We start from the raw sequence: 17,709 nt of genomic DNA, 5'->3' as shown, positions 1-17,709 counted from the left end.
AGAAAATTACTCACAAATATTATTATTTTTTTTTTATTTTTTTTTAGCAGAGACTATAGGGAAAAGTTGCTGTTGCAACTTTTAATGTCACATGGTATTTGCGCAGCAATTTTTCAAAAGCGTTTTTTTGGAAAATGTAAGCAAAAACAAAACACTAAAGTTAGCCCAATTGTTTTGTATAATGTGAAGAGATACCTAACATGCCATGCTTGAAAATTGCGCTCGCCCGTGGAATGACGCCAAACTTCGGTACTCAAAAATCTCCATAGGTTACGCTTTAAAATGTTTTACAGGTTACCTGTTTAGAGTTACAGAAGACGCCTTGGTATAGCATAGTTGCTCTCTCAAGCCCTTGTACACACAGTCGGACATTCCGACGGATTTTGTCCGAAACTGGTGTTGCATACATACGGTCGGACAAAGTTGTCGGAAAATCCGATCGTTCAGGACGTGATGACGTTTGTACGTTATGACGGGTCTACGTTCAGGCTAGTAGCCAATAGCTTTGGTCTCGTAATTTTATCTGAGCATGCATGGCACGTTGTCAGGGCCGTCTTTAATATTGATTGGACCCGGGGCAAAAATTTTCTTGGGGGGCCCCCCTCCCCCCATGCAATTTCACTCTCCACCTTCCCTGAGTCATACAATAAATAGCAGCTAGACTTAAAATCAGTTTACTGTATCAGATCAGGCAGCGATTGGGATTGGTTGCCAGAGGTTACAGCATATCATTACCGCTTATTGACTGGTTGCTAGAGGTTACAGCACACATTAAGGCTCACTGATTAGTTGCTAAAGGTTACAGCACATGATTTCTGCTTGTTGATTGGTTGCTAGAGATTACTGTACAGTAATACTGCTCACTGGTTGCTATAGTTTACAGCACATCTTCTCCTCTCTGTAGGGGGGCATGATATGCATATCAATGCCACCTTTATTTACCTATCAATGCCCCCGGTCTCAGATATTTACATATGGATGCTGCTACTATTTACATACGAATGATGGTTATTTACATGTAAACACAGGGTCTGCAGGTGAGTCATCTTTACACAACAATAGGGCAGAGCTGGGCAGCATTAGCACAGGTCTAAAACTTCAAGGGACAAGGGAATTTAAACTGGAATGGTTGGCAAGTATAAGGCAGCTGCTTTGGGCCCCACAACAATGACAGGGCCCAGGGCAGCTGCCCCTTTTGCCCTGCCTTAAAGACGGCCCTGCACGTTGTCCAATCGGAATGCTCTACACACAATCGGACAAAGTCCAATCGGATCATGTTGTTGGAAAATTTTATATCCAGCTCTCTAACTTTGTTGGTCGGACGTCCCGACGGAAAAAGTCAGATGGAGCCCACACACGTTCAGATTATCCATCAACATGGTCTGATCGGACATTTTCCATCAGAATTTGCAGACCGTGTGTACAAGGGCTAACGTTCGAGGCGATATCGCACATGTGTGATTTGAATGCTGTTTACATATGTGGGTGCGACGTACTTATGCGTTCGCTTCTGCGTGTGAGCTCGCGGGGACGGGGGTGCATTAAAGCCGGAGCACGCCGGGACTCCGCGTTTTTTTTTTTTTTTTTTTTAAAGCCAGCAGCTACAAATACTGCAGCTGCTGACTTTTAAAATAGTGACACTTATCTGTCCAGCGCGCCCGCGATGTCGGCACCCGAAGCCGATCTCCCGATCGTCTCTCGGGTGCTGCCGACGCCATCTTAGGTATGGGAATCAGGAAGTGGAGCCTTTCGGCTTAATTTCCCGGTTCCCTACTGCGCATGCGCGAGTCGTGCTGCGCAATAAGGACGGTCCCCGCTGCCTCTGGGATCTGTGTGTTTCCCAGCAGGCAGCGGGGGACTTTCGGAAAGGGGCGTAATCTACGCCCCTTTCCGCAGAGAGCTATCCCGGAAGTGGGTGCAGATACCTGTACTGTACAGGTACCTGCACCCCCCTCCCCCCTGAAAGGTGCCAATTGTGGCGCCGGAGGGGGGGAGGGTTCCGATGAGCGGAAGGTCCACTTTAGGGTGGACCTCCGCTTTAGAAACATTTTTAAAAAAATTTATTGTTTGTTTTATTATATTTTTTTGATTTTTACACTTTCCCTTTAAAAAAAAAAATGTTTGATCACTTTTATTCCTAATACAAGGAATGTAAACATCCCTTGTAATAGGAATAGTGTGTGACAGATCCTCTTTATGGAGAGATGGGCGGTCAATAAAACCCCACATCTCTCCTCCGGGCTGGAAAGCCTAAGATCAAAAAAAACAAACAAAAAAAACCAGGATGATCTTGGCTCTCCGGCCGAGTATATGGCAGTATTTACAACTGCCAGACCTCCGAAAGTCATAGAGAGGATTGGGGACCATCTGTTATGGTCAACTTCCGCCACCGCTGGATTCCTTCTCCGGCTCACCATTTGCAGGGGTGAGTCCGGAGAAGCACCAAAGGGCAGCGGGATGGGGGTGCGTCCCCTCCCTCCGCCTGTAAGAACAATCAAGAGGCTGAACTGCCGCTAAGATTGTTCTTACGGTGAAGGGAATCGCTGACTGAAGAGAATGATACTGGGTTGATGCCTGTAGTTGTAGGCATCATCCAGGTATAACCACTGAAAAGGTGGGATGTCCATGGACGCCCTCCCGGCGGTAAGTGGTTTTAATCAATACAGTTATAAAGTGAGCAAAACAATACAATTTGGTGACTTGATTTTCATATAATAAGGCCCATTCCAGGACAAAATCAGTGTGTCAAGTGATATCCGTTGCAAATGTCATCAAATTCCTCAGTGATGTCATCACTCTCCGTTGCACCTCAATCCACAGTGTGTGTTAGCAGCTCACCTCATTCCCTAGACCAGAAGGTCTAATAGCATTTAGGGTCTAAGCAATTCCTCTCCATGGGTGGCCATATCATATCCTTTCTTCCAATCAGCAATACAATGGTATCTGGGTCTGTCCACACTCGCTCCCCCTATCCACTCTCCTCTCCTCCAGTGGGTGATATGGTTATACAAGAAAGCAAATCCTCATTGTGTAGTATTCCAATTAAAATTTATTATATTAAAAAAAATGTAGTAACTCACATTTATAATTGAGTACAACAGCATTAGAAACCATGAACTCTGAGATCGGCTGAAAAAAAACCAGAAGTGTTGAACCCAACTCCTTCCCGACTATGACACTACTAGTCGGGAAGGAGTTGGGTACATCACTTCCTGTTTTCAGCCGATCCCAGGAAGTTCATGGAATTCATCGCAGTGCCAAGTGTTTGAGGTGGTTGGAGCTTATAGATTCTTTTCTCAAACTCAGTGTTGTCGGCAGATCATCCCGCCCTACTTACCCCATCCAGATAGCGGGCAGCTTTGGCGCTTCCCCACGGCTTCCTGGGCGACTTTGGTGGCTTCTCAGCTGCTTCTCCTCTTCGGGGGCTTCCCGGGCGGCTTCCCCACTGCTTCTCATACCGGCCAATCCAGTCACTTCTCCTCCCGGGCCAATTGAGTCTTAAGAACCGCTTCCTGATTGGCCAGGAGGAGAAATCCATGCGTCCGGTACCCTGCATGGAGATTAGGGGCCGGGCGCATGTAGATTAGGGGAGCGGTGTCCCTGCGCCCCATATGAGCGGCCTCCACTGCTCAAACTCCTCTGGCTATACTTGAAATTTGATTAGTTATATTTGCTGCACTTTGTTGAGGCACTGCCAGCAATAATTTGTATAAAGCAATTAATACCTTAAAAAAAAAAATCCAGGTATGGATATATTATACATAGTTATGTAGTGCACCCCAGAGCAGAGGAGCCCATGAGGGTCAATAAAGTATTAATCACACCCGACCAGCGAGCACCTACTATGACTGACCTAGGTCCTGCTGCCCTTAGATAAAATAACAAAAATAAAAACTACTGACACCAGTGGCAGAACTTCCAGGGTAGGAAAGTTTGCCCTTCCCTTGCGACTGGGCCCTGCCATTCTACCACTGTGGAGCGGCTCCAAGACAGTAGGAAGGGGGCCCACTGCAGAACATGTGAAAGGGTCCCGCTACAAGACCCTAATAAAGGGGCCTGCAACAGGTGTAAAGGGCCTCAGAATCAGTGGGAAGGGCCCCTGGCCCAGAAAGAGGGGCCCCCCTTAATGGTTTCTTGCACTGGAGCCCTGAACATTCAAGTCACGCCTCTGACAAGTTGCACTGCCTTATCAGCAGCCCTGACTGAGTCCAATGTGTTAGGTCAAAAGATGAGGTTAAGTTGAAAAGTTGGGATGTAGCTTTGCTGGTAACATTAAAGGGGCACTAAAGGTTCCCTTTTTTTTCTTTTAAAATAACAAACATGTTATACTTAACTCCTCTGTGCAGTTGGTTTTGCACAAAGTGGCCCCAATCCTCCTCTTCTGGTGTCCCTCCATGGCACTCCCGGGCTCCTCCCCGCATCGAGTGACCCTTCGGAGAAGTACTCTCCTTCGGGGGATCCGTGCGCTCAAGTGTCCTGCTGCTGTGTCCATTGACACAGACAGCAGGACTCAACAATGCCCCCCAATGCTCTCATCATTGGATTTGATTGACGACAGCGGGAGCCAATGGCTGCGACCAATCAAGAGCCAAGACACCGGCTAGAGAAGGTGTGCACATCTCCGGCATGGGAACACAGCTCAGGTGAGTGAAACAGGGGGCTGGTGCACTACAATAGGTTTTAATGGGCCTTTAACGGGGATGATAAAATTACCAGAAAGGATAGTGAGTATTTCAGAGGAGAGAAGTCATCAAGGAAGAGTGACACCAGTTCAGGAGGCCGATAGATCAGTGAAATCCGTAGAGAAATGGGAGAAAACAGATGAATCCAATACGTCTTGAAAGAAGAGAAGGATAGAGAGGGAGGGGTGGGAAGGACTTGAAAGGTGCTCATTTGGGATAGAAGCAAACCAACTCCACCTTCTTTCTGTCCACTGGGTCTGGGTGAGTGAGTCCAATGGAGGCCTCCATGGGAGAGGGCCACGGGAGAAGCAGAGTCTGCTGCTTGAAGCCAGGTTTCTGTGATTGAAACTAGGTAAAGGGAGTGGGAGACAAAAAAGGTCATGGACAGTGGTGAGCTATTCACAGACAGAGCGGGCATGATTTTTGGGAGCAGGGGGGTGGAGGTTAAACTGGAGTGCATTGCAGCTATTGCTAGTGGGAGGAGGGTGACGGGTGTGGGCCAGTGGAGCCTGGTGAAGTTTTAGGATGGGGGGCGCCAGACCCTGCTCTTCCTTTTTGACCCCTCCCACTTGGTGAAATGGGCGTAGTTTAAGAGAAATAGTGGGTGTCACTCTAAGGTGGTGTGGTTAGCGTCTGAGATGAATGAGGGATGGAGGGAGAGAGGGATGGAGGGACAGCAGGCCCAGATCCTACACAACAACAGAAATATGTGTATTCTAGAAAGTTTAACAATCAGCAGATAAAGATACTCCAAACACCTGGTGTTAGCACTTCAATCATCCTGGCACCATGGTTGTTATGGTGTCAGGATGATTGAAGTGCATTATTTATATTATTACATTGTAATATAAAATTAAATCATTCAACTCACCATAATGCAGAATCAGTGGGAGCCCTGAGCGTGTCACTAGCCATGTCACCTACAACCAGATGCCATCAGGCGTCCCCAGCAGAGTCTGTCCTTACATCAGGTGCCCCCAGTGGAGTCCCTCCTTACATGCAGCCTGTGTCTAATCAAATGCAGCCTGCGTCCCACCAAATGCAGCCTGCGTCCCACCAAATGCAGCCTCTGTTCCACCAAATGCAGCCTCTGTTCCACCAAATGCAGCCTGCGTCCCACCAAATGCAGCCTGCGTCCCACCAAATGCAGCATTCGTCCCACCAAATGGAGCCTGAGTCCCACCAAATGGAGCCTGCGTCCTGTCAAATGCAGCGGACTGGGTTTTTTTTTGTGGCTGCCTGGAGGGGAGGGGGGGCAGCGCCCATGCGCCCCCTATGGACGGGCCGCCACTGGGTGAGATAATGGAGGATGAGGATTAGGGGAGATATCCCCAAAGGTTAGTAGTAGAAGAATGCGGGTGAGGAAAGTAAGATGGGAGTGAGATGTGCACATACTTTCCCGTCCTGGTGTGTGGGTCCTGTGTCCCTGACAATTTTAATGAAGTTCTTCTTGAAGGCAGGCTCAGACAAAGCAATCTAAGCTAATTTTATAGGTACAAGGAAACCCGGGTTTTATTTAACCATGCCCCTTAAGCCCTTCCCACTGTTAAGAATTTGGCGACACCCACATTTTGCATTGGCTTAAGCCCCTCCCACTGTTAAGAATTTGGCTACACCCACATTTTACATTGGTGGTCACCTCCCCCTCAAGTGTCCCTCAGTTCAAAAGTTGGGAGGTATGGCGGATCCTGTGCAACCTGTCATAATATAAAAATCCTATGCCCCCCACCGGTTATTATATCAGAATCCTGGGGCCACCTGTCATCATATCAGGATCCTTTGTCCACCTGTCATTATTTTAGGATCCTGTGCCCCCTATCAACATATGAGGATCCTGTGCCCCCCCATCACCATATGAGGATCCTGTGCCCCCCTGTCAACATATGAGGATCATGTGCCCCCCTGTTATCATATGAGGATCCTGTGCCCCCCTGTCATCTAATGAGGATCCTGTGCCCCCTGTCATAATATGAGGGTCCTGTGCCCCCGTCATCATATGAGGATCCTGTGCCCTCCTGTCATCATATGAGGATCCTGTGTCCCCCTGTCAACATATGAGGATCCTGTGCCCCCCTGTCATCATATGAGCATCCTGTGCCCCCTGTCATCATATGAGGATACTGTGCCCCCTGTCATCATATGAAGATCCTGTGCCCCGTTATCATATGAGGATCCTGTGCCCCCTGTCATCATATGAGGATCCTGTGGCCCCTGTCATCATATGAGGATCCTGTGGCCCCCTGTCATCATATGAGGATCCTGTGCCCCCCTGTCATCATATGAGGATCCTGTGAGCCCCATCATCATATGAGGATCCTGTGCCCCCCTGTCATCATATGAGCATCCTGTGCCCCCTGTCATCATATGAGGATCCTGTGCCCCCTGTCATCATATGAAGATCCTGTGCCCCATTATCATATGAGGATCCTGTGCCCCCTGTCATCATATGAGGATCCTGTGGCCCCTGTCATCATATGAGGATCCTGTGCCCCCCGTCATCATATGAGGATCCTGTGCCCCCCGTCATCATATGAGGATCCTGTGCCCCCCGTCATCATATGAGAATTCTGTGCCCCCTGTCATCATATGAGGATCCTGTGACCCCCTGTCAAAATATGAGGATCCTGTGCCCCCTGTCATCATCCTGTGCCCCTGTCCTCATATGAGGATTCTGTGCCCCCTGTCATCTTTTGAGGATCCTGTGACCCCCCTGTCATCATATGAATGGCCTATGCCCACTCTCATCATATGAGGATCCTGTGCCCCCTCTCATCATATGAGGATCCTGTGCCCCCTGTCATCATCCTGTGCCCCCTGTCATCATATAAGGATTCTGTGCCCACTGTCGTCATGAGGATCCTGTGCCCCCTATCATCATATGAGGATCCTGTGCCCCCTGTCATCATCCTGTGCCCCTGTCAACATATGAGGATAGGAGGATCCTGTGCCCCCTGTCATCATATGAGGATCCTGTGCACCCTCTGATCATATGAGGATCCTGTGCCCCCTGTCATCATCCTGTGCCCCTGTAATCATATGAGGATCCAGTGCCCCCTGTCATCATATGAGGATCCGGTGCCCCCTGTCATCATATGAGGATCCTGTGCCCCCTGTCATCATATGAGGATCCTGTGCCCCCTGTCATCATATGAGGATCGTGTGCCCCCTCTCATCATATGAGGATCGTGTGCCCCCTCTCATCATGAGGATCCTGTGCCCCCTGTCATCATATGAGGTAGGGAGGAGCTTGGTGTTCGAGTTCGAACGCATGTTGGACTCGAACACCAGCTGTTCGCCTGTTCGGCGAAGCCAGAACTCTTTGGGCCGTTTGCGCCAAATTCGTGTGCCACTCACGGCCCACAATGCACTGCGCCATCGCAGTGTATTGCTGGCTCATGATTGGCCAAGCATGCACTGTGACCCCGCATGCTTGGCCAATCACGGCGCCGGCAGCGAGGAGAGCCATGATTGGCCACAGGCATGATGCCTGTGGCCAATTATAGCTCAGGATGTTTGGTACACGCCCCACACTATATAATGCCGCCAGCGAGGCGGCCTTGTGTAGTGTTCCGGCGTCTGCAGGAGTTAGTGGGTGTTGTATGCCTTCAGCGCAGTATACACCTGTATCTACCTATATTTCTGTTCTCTAATTGAGCCATCTGCACGGGTTAGTGGGTGTTGTGTGCCTCCAGCGCAGTATACACCTGTATCTACCTATATTGCTGTTCTCTAATGGAGCCTTCTGCAGGAGTTAGTGGGTGTTGTGTGCCTCCAGCGCAGTATACCTTTATTGCTGTTCTCGAATAGAGCCATCTGCAGGAGTTTGTGGGTGTTGTGTGCTTCCAGCGCAGTATACACCTGTATCTACCTTTATTGCTGTTCTCTAATAGAGCCATCTGCAGGAGTTAGTGGGTGTTGTGTGCTTCCAGCGCAGTATACACCTGTATCTACACTTTATTGCTGTTCTCTAATTGAGCCATCTGCAGGCGTTAGTGGGTGTTGTGTGCCTCCAGCGCAGTATACAACTGTATCTACCTTTTATTTCTGTTCTCTAATAGAGCCATCTGCAGGAGTTAGTGGGTGTTGTGTGCCTCCAGCACAGCACAATATACACCTGTATCTACCCTATATTGCTGGTGTTCTATAATAAAGGCATCTGTAGGAGTTAGTGGGTGTTTTGTGCTTCCAGCACAGCATACACCTGTATCTACCCTTTAATTGCTGGTGTTCTATAATAAAGGCATCTGCAGGAGTTAGTGGGTGTTGTGTGTCTCCAGCACAGCACAATATACACCTGTATCTACCCTTTATTGCTGTTCTCTAATTGAGCCATCTGCAGGCGTTAGTGGGTGTTGTGTGCCTCCAGCGCAGTCTACAACTGTATCTACCCTTTATTGCTGTTCTCTAATAGAGCCATCTGCAGGAGTTAGTGGGTGTTTTGTGCCTCCAGCACAGCACAGTATACACCTGTATCTACCCTTTAATTGCTGGTGTTCTATAATAAAAGCATCTGCAGGAGTTAGTGGGTGTTGTGTGCCTCCAGCACAGCACAATATACACCTGTATCTACCCTTTATTGCTGGTGTTCTCTAATAGAGCCATCTGCAGAAGTTAGTGGGTGTTGTGTGCTTCCAGCGCAGTATACACCTGTATCTACCTTTATTGCTGTTCTCTAATAGAGTCATCTGCAGGAGTTAGTGGGTGTTGTGTTCTTCCAGCGCAGTATACACCTGTATCTACCCTTTATTGCTGTTCTCTAATTGAGCCATCTGCAGGCGTTAGTGGGTGTTGTGTGCCTCCAGCGCAGTATACAACTGTATCTACCTTTATTGCTGTTCTCTAATAGAGCCATCTGCAGGAGTTAGTGGGTGTTTTGTGCCTCCAGCACAGCACAGTATACACCTGTATCTACCCTTTAATTGCTGGTGTTTTATAATAAAGGCATCTGCAGGAGTTAGTGGGTGTTGTGTGCCTCCAGCACAGCACAATATACACCTGTATCTACACTTTATTGCTGTTCTCTAATATAGCCATCTGCAGGAGTTACAGTAGTGGGTATTGTGTGCTTCCAGCGCAGTATACACCTGTATCTACTCTTTATTGCTGTTCTCTAATTGAGCCATCTGCAGGCGTTAGTGGGTGTTGTGTGCCTCCAGTGCAGTATACAACTGTATCTACCTTTATTACTGTTCTCTAATAGAGCCATCTGCAGGAGTTAGTGGGTGTTGTGTGCTTCCAGCGCAGTATACACCTGTATCTACCCTTTAATTGCTGGTGTTCTATAATAAAGGCATCTGCAGGAGTTAGTGGGTGTTGTGTGCCTCCAGCACAGCACAATATACACCTGTATCTACCCTTTATTGCTGGTGTTCTCTAATAGAGCCATCTTGCAGGAGTCAGTGGGTGTTGTGTGCTTCCAGCACAGTATACACCTGTATCTACCTTTATTGCTGTTCTCTAATAGAGCCATCTGCAGGAGTTAGTGGGTGTTGTGTGCTTCCAGCGCAGTATACACCTGTATCTACCCTTTATTGCTGTTCTCTAATTGAGCCATCTGCAGGCGTTAGTGGGTGTTGTGTGCCTCCAGCACAGTATACAACTGTATCTACCTTTATTGCTGTTCTCTAATAGAGCCATCTGCAGGAGTTAGTGGGTGTTTTGTGCCTCCAGCACAGCACAGTATACACCTGTATCTACCCTTTAATTGCTGGTGTTTTATAATAAAGGCATCTGCAGGAGTTAGTGGGTGTTGTGTGCCTCCAGCACAGCACAATATACACCTGTATCTACACTTTATTGCTGTTCTCTAATATAGCCATCTGCAGGAGTTACAGTAGTGGGTATTGTGTGCTTCCAGCGCAGTATACACCTGTATCTACTCTTTATTGCTGTTCTCTAATTGAGCCATCTGCAGGCGTTAGTGGGTGTTGTGTGCCTCCAGCGCAGTATACAACTGTATCTACCTTTATTGCTGTTCTCTAATAGAGCCATCTGCAGGAGTTAGTGGGTGTTTTGTGCCTCCAGCACAGCACAGTATACACCTGTATCTACCCTTTAATTGCTGGTGTTCTATAATAAAGGCATCTGCAGAAGTTAGTGGGTGTTGTGTGCCTCCAGCACAGCACAATATACACCTGTATCTACCCTTTATTGCTGGTGTTCTCTAATAGAGCCATCTGCAGGAGTCAGTGGGTGTTGTGTGCTTCCAGCACAGTATACACCTGTATCTACCTTTATTGCTGTTCTCTAATAGAGCCATCTGCAGGAGTTAGTGGGTGTTGTGTGCTTCCAGCACAGCACAGTATACACCTGTATCTACTTTATTGCTGGTGTTCTCTCATACAGGCATCTGCAGTAGTTAGTGGGTGTTGTGTGCCTCCAGCACAGTATACACCTGTATCTACCCTTTATTGCTGGTGTTCTATCATACAGGCATCTGCAGGAGTTAGTGGGTGTTGTGTGCCTCCAGCACAATATACACTACCCAATTGCTGGTTTTCCCATCTCCCTGCAGGCCATTACCATGTCTGGAAGGCCAACAAGGAGAGGCAGACAGGCACGAGCCAATAAAAGAGGGAAAGCAGGCTCTGTGTCTAGAGACAACAGTGCTGGTCGTGGACGCGGTGCATCACATCAGCATGTGGCCATGGGACACGCTTGTCCTTATTTTCGGCAGCTGGACGTGTTAAGCCGCATCATGCCGAAGGCTTGGTAGAGTGGATGACCAAGCCCTCTTCATCCTCCTCATCCTCACTCACCCAGGCTCAGGGTACTAGCAAAGCAGCTGCCAACTCATCCTCTTCCTTCGTCTCAATGTTATCATCAGTCATTCCATCACTAGACCCACCATGTCCTCCTGAGGAGTCCCCCGAACTGTTTGAGCACAGTGTTGGGTACATGCTCCAGGAGGATGCCCAGTGTTTTTGTAGGCTCTGATAATGATACTCAGCTAGAGGAAGACAGTAGTATGAGCGCAGAGAGAGGGGATGCTCAAGAAGGACAGCAATCTGGCAGTCATGTTCCACAAGCTGCAGCATACTGCCAAGTTTGCTCCAGTGATGAAGAGGGAGGGGGTGATGATGTCACTGACTCCACGTGGGTGCTTGGTAGGAGAGAGGAGGAGGCACATCTCCAATGAGGCAGGATGCCCTCCGGGGGCCAGCTTAGGGGCAGCACACTGACTGAATCACACCGCAGAGCTCCGCCTGTGCAGGGCGCTGCCTCTGCGCATTATTCTAAAAGTTCTTTGGTGTGGGCCTTTTTTGAGACGAGTGCATCAGATCGCACCACTGCTATTTGTAACATATGTCTCAAGCGTATCTCGCATGGCCAAAACATCAGCCGCTTGGGCACCACATGCTTGACCAGACATATGTTGACCTGCCATGCAGCTCGTTGGCAAGCTTACCTCAAAGAATCACATCAAAGAACAAAGCGGACCTCTCCTTGCTCCTCATCAGCTGGGATTTCCAACCCCACTAGACCTTCAGTCCTCTCTGAAACCTGCACTGAGAGGAATGAAGGTGTAGAATTAGGTGTGTCATAGCCAAGTGCTTGCGGGCACTCTGCTAGCAGTACACCCACATCCGATTGTAGCAGGCAAATTTCCCTTCCCCAGCTGCTGGACCGTAGAAAGAAGTTCACTCCCAGCCATCCACATGCCCAGCGGTTTAATGCTAGCGTGGCTAAATTTCTAGCACTTCAACTGCTGCCTTTTCAGTTGGTAGACTCGGCCCCCTTCCGTGAGTTTGTGTAATGTGCGGTTCCTCAGTGTCAGGTCCCCAAACGCCACTTTTTCTCACGGAATGCGATTTCGGCTCTCTACCGGCATGTGGAAGGCAATGTCCTTGCCTCGCTGGACAGGGCGGTCAGTGGTAAGGTTCATATTACCACTGACTCATGGTCCAGCAGGCATGGACAGGGACATTACCTGTCTTTCACCGCCCATTGGGTTACTCTTCTGGCAGCTGGGAAGGATGCAGGACAAGGTGCAGTAGTGTTGGAGGTTGTTCTGCCACCACGCCTCCAAAATGCTACTACTGGTTGTGACATACCTCTCTCCTCCACCCCCTCCTTTTCTTCTTCCTCCATGGCCTATTCCAGTGCTCTGTCCTCTGAACCAGCAGTGCTCCGTAGGCGTTCAAGGGGCTACGCAAGTACGCAGGCAAAAAGATGCCATGCCGTGCTTGCGCTGGTTTGTTTGGGGGACAGGAGCCACACCGGGACAGATATTTTGTCAGCTCTGCAGGGGCAGGCCGAGAGGTGGTTGACTCCACGCCAGCTTAAGGCAGGAATGGTGGTTTGCAACAATGGCACCAACCTCCTCTCCACCCTCCGACAGAGACAACTGACCCATGTGCCCTGTGTGGCTTACGTCCTTAACCTGGTGGTGCAGTGGTTCTTGGGCAGGTACTCGGGCTTACAAGATGTCCTGAAGCAGGCCAGGAAAGTCTGTGTGCATTTCCGCCGATCATTTAATGCCAGTGCTTGGCTGGCTGAGCTCCAAAAGGAGTTGAACCTGCCCAAGAACCGCCTTATATGTGACATGCCCACCAGGTGGAACTCAACGTTGGCCATGCTGCAGCGGCTGCACATGCAGCAGAGGGCCATCAATGAGTAACTGTGCGACTACGCACCAGGACAGGGTCAGGGGAGCTCAGTTTTTCTCATCACGCCATTGGGGCATGATTAGGGATGCATGCACTGTCCTGTCAACGTTTGAGGAGGCCACAAGGATGGTGAGCAGTGACAGTGCATGCATCAGTGACACTGTACCTCTTGTCCACCTGTTGGAGCATACGCTGCGTGGAATAATGGACAGAGCACTTGAGGCAGAACAGAGGCAGGAAGAGGATGACTTTCTCGCCTCTCAAGGCCCCCTTTATCCAGACAGTGTTCCTGCTGTCCCACCCATCACACAAGAAGAGGAGAAGGAGGATGATTGTGTCAGCATGGAGGTGGAGCCTGGCACTCAGCATCAGCAATCTTGTAGGGATGATTTACAGTCCCAAGAAACCCGTGGACTTCTACGTGGCTGGGAGGAGGTGGCTGCGGATCATGTTGTCCTTAGTGACCCAGAGGACTCCGGTCTGAATGCCTCAGCTAACCTACGCTGCATAGCCTCCCTGATCCTACAAAGCCTGCGGAAGGATCGTCGTATTCTTCAGATCAAGGAGAGGGACCATTACTGGCTGGCCACTCTCCTTGATCCACGGTACAAGGGTAAGGTTGCGGACCTTATCTTGCCTTCGCAGAGGGAGCAGAGGATGAGACATCTCTGGGAGGCCTTGCAGAAAAGTCTGTGCAACGTGTTCCCAGAGACTGGGAGGTTACAAACTCCTGGTCCTGGACAACGTGTTGCTGAGGCTTCGGTCAGAAGGAGCGGTGGAGAAGGTGGCCGTCTGACCGATGCGTTCAGACAATTTTTTAGTCCATAGCCCAAGGTATGATCGGTTCCAGCAACCATCGCCAGCGTCTGATTTACATGGTGCAGTAATACCTAGGAGCAAGGTCAGACTTGGACACCTTTCCCACCGAAAATCCTCTGGCTTACTGGACTCAACTGCAATTGAGCTACTGGCCTGTCCTGCATCCAGCATTCTTTCGGAACGCACCTTCAGTGCTGCTGGTGGCTTTGTAACCGATCACAGGGTGCGCCTGTCCACCGATTCGGTTGATCGACTGACCTTCATAAAGATGAATCAGTCTTGGATCACCACCAGCTACCAAGCACCTGAAGCTGATGTAACCGAATATTTTTTTTTAAAAATATCACATCCCTTCAAGACTGCCTTTGCTGATGCTGAGTGACTGTCCTGTTATGTTGACTGTCTATCTTCTTCCTCCTCCGCTATCTTGGAAGATCATTTTTGGTTCTGGGTGATGCCACCAGCCCAATTTTTTAGCCCCTGTTTAACAGGGGCATGAAATTACAATTTTTGATGCAATTCTTTGCAGCAGGGCTTATTCCTGCACTACAAATAGAGTATATGGAAGAGGTTGCAGTGTTGTGGCACCAGCACCAGTGCCTAAGGCCCAATTTTTCAGCCCCTGTTTAACAGGGGCATGTAATTACAATTTTTGATGCAATGCTTTGCAGCAGGGCTCATTCCTGCACTACAAATAGAGTATATGGGAGAGGTTGCAGTGTCGTGGCACCAGCACCAGTGCCCAAGGCCCAATTTTTCAGCCCCTGTTTAACAGGGGCGTGTAATTACAATTTTTGATGCAATGCTTTGCAGCAGGGCTCATTTCTGCACTCCAACTAGAGTATATGGTAGAGGTTGCAGTGTATAGGCCCAATTTTTCAGCACCTGTTTAACAGGGGCATGTAATACAATTTTTGATGCAATGCTTTGCAGCAGGGCTCATTCCTGCACTCCAACTAGAGTATCTGGGAGAGGTTGCAGTGTTGTGGCACCAGCAAGCAGTGCCTAAGGCCCAATTTTTCAGCCTCTGTTTAACAGGGGCATGTAATTACAATTCTTGATATAATATTTCACAGCAGGGCCCGTTCCTGTGCCCACCGAGAGTAACTGTGAGGACTTATAGTGTTGTGGCACCAGCACCACAACCACCAAAGGCCCAATTTTTCTACCACTGTTCAACAATGGCATGTAATTACAATTCTTGATATAATTGTTCACAGCAGGGCGCTCCAGCGCCCACCAAGAGTCACTTTGAGGGCTTACAGTGTTGTGACAACACCAACACCTTATTCCGCCATTTCTGCAGAGCATATAGGGCAGGCCCCTACTTTCAAACATCCAACTTACAAACGCCTCCTACTTGCAAACGGAAGGAGGCAACAGGAAGTGAGATGAAAAAAGACAGACGGCAAAACAAATTATACAGGGGTGATAACCCTTCCCTATGTTTTCTAAAAAGCTTAAAAATAGATTTTTTGACTGGAGCTACACTTTAAAAATGTACCAGTTCAAAATTACAAACAGATTCTACTTAACACAACAAACCTACACAGTCCCTGTCTTGTTTGCACCGCCTGTATACTGCTGTTCTGAGTATATAGGGCCTGGGGGCCACACGCCTTTCCTTTTTATGGGTATGGGGTTCCCTTTAATATCCGTACAAGACCCAAAGGGGCTGGTAATGGGCAGGGGGGCTACCTATGCCATTTCTCTCAATGATTTTGATCCATATTGCCGATACCAGATATTACATTAAAATCGCAAGCAGTTTTAAATGACTTTTTTTCCGTTAAATGTCATTTTGTGCAGGGACTGTTCTAAACACGGGAAACACGAGGCACTTCACAGGCACACTATAGACACCCCCCAGGCACGATATTTAAAGGAATATTTCACTTTTCTTTTCACTTTAATCGTCATTAAAATCAGTGCTCCCGAAAAAACTGACGTTTTTTAAAACATTTTAGGCATTGACCCATGTCCCCTGGGGAAGAAGCCAGGTCCCCAAACCCTTTTTAGGATAATATCTTGCATATTAGCCATTAAAATTAGCACTTTTTATTTTGAATGTTCGAGTCCCATAGACTTCAATGGGGTTCTAAAGTTCGCATGAATTTTAGGTCCGTTCGAAAGTTCTGGTGCGAACCGAACCGGGGTGTTCTGCTCATCCCTAATATGAGGATTCTGTGCCCCTTTCATCATATGAGGATCCTGTGCCCCCTGTCATCATATGAGAATCCAGTGACCCCTCGTGAAAATATGAGGATCCTGTGCCCCCTGTCATCATATGAGGATCCTGTGCCCCCTGTCATCATATGAGGATCCAGTGCCCCCTGTCATCATATGAGGATCCTGTGCCCCTCTGTCATCATATGAGGATCCTGTGCCCCTCTGTCATCATATGAGGATCCTGTGCCCCCCTGTCATCATATGAGCATCCTGTGCCCCATGTCATCATATGAGCATCCTGTGCCCCATGTCATCATATGAGAATCCTGTGCCCCCTGTCATCGTAAGAGGATCCTGTGACCCCCATCATCATATGAATGGCCTGCGCCCCTTTTCATCATATGAGGATCCTGTGCCCCCTGTCATCATCCTGTGCCCCTCTCATCATATGAGGACCCTGTGCCCTCTGTCATCATCCTGTGCCCCTCTCATCATATGAGGACCCTGTGCCCCCTGTCATCATCCTGTGCCCCTCTCATCATATGAGGATCCTGTGCCCCCTGTCATCATCCTGTGCCCCTCTCATCATATGAGGATCCTGTGCCCCCTGTCATCATATGAGGATCCTGTGCCCCTCTTTCATCATATGAGGATCCTGTGCCCCCCTGTCATCATATGAGCATCCTGTGCCCCATGTCATCATATGAGAATCCTGTGCCCCCTGTCATCGTAAGAGGATCCTGTGACCCCCATCATCATATGAATGGCCTGCGCCCCTTTTCATCATATGAGGATCCTGTGCCCCCTGTCATCATCCTGTGCCCCTCTCATCATATGAGGACCCTGTGCCCTCTGTCATCATCCTGTGCCCCTCTCATCATATGAGGATCCTGTGCCCCCTGTCATCATCCTGTGCCCCTCTCATCATATGAGGATCCTGTGCCCCCTCTCATCATATGAGGATCCTGTGCCCCCTGTCATCATATGAGGATCCTGTGCCCCCTGTCATCATATGAGGATCCTGTGCCCCCTCTCATCATATGAGGATCCTGTGCCCTGTCATCATATGAGGATCGTACTGTATGCCCACTGTCAGTATAGTGTGAATACATACCTCCCAACATTTTGAGATGGGAATGAGGGACACCTACTAGGAAATGTATGTAGGCATAGGACACGCCCCCCTGCCACACCCCCTTAAAGGAGAATTAACACAAAAAAAAGGTTAAAGCGGAGTTCCCCTTAAAAAAAAAAATTAAAAGTCAACAGCTACAAATACTGTAGCTGCTGACTTTTAATAATCGGACACTTACCTGTCCCAGGGTCCAACGATGCGGGGGAACGAAGCCCCGTTCGTTTCCCCCCTCCGCTCGTTGGCGACGGCATTCTAACTGTGGGCATAGTCGGGCACCCACTGCGCATGCGTGAGT

General features: G+C 48.9%; 1 protein-coding gene across 1 annotated transcript in view; it reads right to left on the bottom strand.

Moving 5' to 3' along the window:
* Positions 1–17,709, bottom strand: part of LOC143981648 (uncharacterized) — a 281,237-nt gene that overhangs the window by 29,076 nt on the left and 234,452 nt on the right. The gene's annotated exons all lie outside the window — the stretch shown is intronic.

Source organism: Lithobates pipiens, unplaced genomic scaffold (assembly GCF_037356315.1).
Source record: "Lithobates pipiens isolate NorthernLeopardFrog02 unplaced genomic scaffold, aLitPip1_a1.2 Scaffold_16, whole genome shotgun sequence".
NCBI classification, from domain to species: Eukaryota; Metazoa; Chordata; class Amphibia; order Anura; family Ranidae; genus Lithobates; species Lithobates pipiens.
The sequence above is the reverse complement of the archived record's forward strand: the minus strand, read 5'-3'. Positions and strand labels throughout refer to the sequence as shown.